This window comes from Empidonax traillii, unplaced genomic scaffold (assembly GCF_003031625.1).
Source record: "Empidonax traillii isolate 1590-97213 ecotype Southwest subspecies unplaced genomic scaffold, ASM303162v1 scaffold7017:size10030, whole genome shotgun sequence".
NCBI lineage: Eukaryota > Metazoa > Chordata > Aves > Passeriformes > Tyrannidae > Empidonax > Empidonax traillii.
In genome coordinates this window covers 3,473-5,424 of record NW_020962210.1, presented here as the reverse complement: position 1 = coordinate 5,424, position 1,952 = coordinate 3,473, and positions in this window count along the sequence as shown.

The window sequence follows — 1,952 nt, the reverse complement described above, 5'->3', positions numbered from 1 at the left end:
CTCTCTTTGTTCACTGCTCTGTGCTCTCTCCAGCCTGCTCTGCGGGCCTGCTTGGGCCTGGCTGGGCCACGGAGGAGCGGCAGGAGCAGCGCCTGGGGTGGTGTGAGCTGGGGGGGTCCGGGCTGGTGAGTGGGTGCAGGCAGAGGGCTGGGGTTCCCCGCACCCTGCCGTGCTCCCCCGAGGTGGCAGAGATTGGTTTCCCTTTCTTTCTCTCCCCAGTTACGGTGCAGGGTGAGCGGCAGCAAAACCCCGGGGTTGTTCCAGGCTCGGTGCAACGAGGCAGCTCCTCCCTGCTGTGCTGCTTTCCCAGCAAGGCAGGAACAGTTCTGGCCGTGAGGAGAAACCCCAGGGCAACTGGGACACACGGCAAGAGCCTCTCTCAAACTTCCCATGCCTGGTGGGCAGACTGGTCCCTTCAGATGACATAATGGAATGAATTCTCTACAGCTCCCTCCCTTGAATGTAGCCATAACAGCAATCCTCTGGGTACCTGTATCTGCCACCCGAGACAGAAGCCTAATTTGGACCTGCTGACTCACCCCTTGGGACTTCTCATTTCTCCCGAGGTGACAACAGACTAGAGAAGCAGTTCAGTTGCTCAGGGCCTTCTTTGCTGTTCCCTGTCTGCAGTGTGTGTCACTTTAGGTGCTTCTTTAGTTGTGGGAAATAAATAAAACAGCAGCCAAGCACATCCCATTTTCTCTTGGGTATGGAGATGTGTGTTCGTCCCTGGGAATCCCATGGGCACACTGAAGGGCAGGGCTGTGAGAAAGGCTTGTAGTGGTGGGACAAAGACAAAACGGTTTAAAGAGACAGATGGCAAGTTTAGATGAAATATTAGGAAGAAATTCTTCCCTGTGAGGGTGGGGAGGCACTGGCACAGGTTGCATGGAGAGCTTAGGGATGCTCCATCCATTCAGGTGTCCCGAGCAGGTTGGATGGGGCTTGGAGGAGCCTGCTCTAGTGAAAAGTGTCCATGCCCTTGGAAGAAGGTTGGGATTAGATGATCCATTCAGTGCATTCTATCCCAAACCATTCTACGAGCCTCTGATCTCTGGGTTGTCCATTGCAAAAAAGTTTTGTTCCCCAGGGTCTGTCTTCCTTAGGCTGCTGCTCTTGGGCATTGCTTTGGTCAAAGGTTTCAGTCAGGAAGACACTGATGGACAGACATCCATACATGGGAGGACTGTTTTCAATTAATAGTGAAGCCAGAAGTCATTTGCACAAACTCAGCCCAAAGTCCTTGACCACTGCATAGCCAGAGCATGACTGATCCCAATCCCAAGGTGGAATTATGTCCGGTTCTGTGTTGTGTTTTCTGTGCAGGTGTAGTTCCGTAGGGTGGGGGTCTTATTCGCGGGCTGGGGTCTTCCGTGATGAAGGCTCAAAGTCTTCCTCTGTGTTCGTGAGATGACCATGTGTTTTGGGGCATGCACAGTAAAAGGTATTTTCCTCCCTTCCGTGTTTTATCAACACTCGTTTATCATCTTTGACTCTCTTATTTCCAGAAAGGCAGATCCGTACCTCAGGCTTTCTAAGATTAGGTTTATCGCTGAGTTATGTTAGTTATGCGTACAAAGCTTAGTTAATTTATTACAATCCTCTCGCCCTGCATGTCTGCACAGAGGCTTTGCCTGCCTGTGCTGAGGGACAGTAGCAGGTACATATCTCATCTGCCTCTGCTCCTGTGGGATGGGCATGGACCCCAGAGTGGGTAATGGAGGGGAGGAAAAGGTGGAGGAGGAGGTCATGGGCTGTCTTCAAGAAGTGTTCTTTTCCTTCCCCACTCGTGATACCCTTTAGTTCCAGTGTCTCCCTAATGGCCTTTGTCTGTAAGCAGTCAGGGATGTGTAGGACAGCTCCAACACTAAATGCCCAAAGTAAAGGAAAATGCACTGCAGGGATTTCCAAGGTCTCTCTTTTTGTCCCACATGTCCCCTGAGCACACTGCA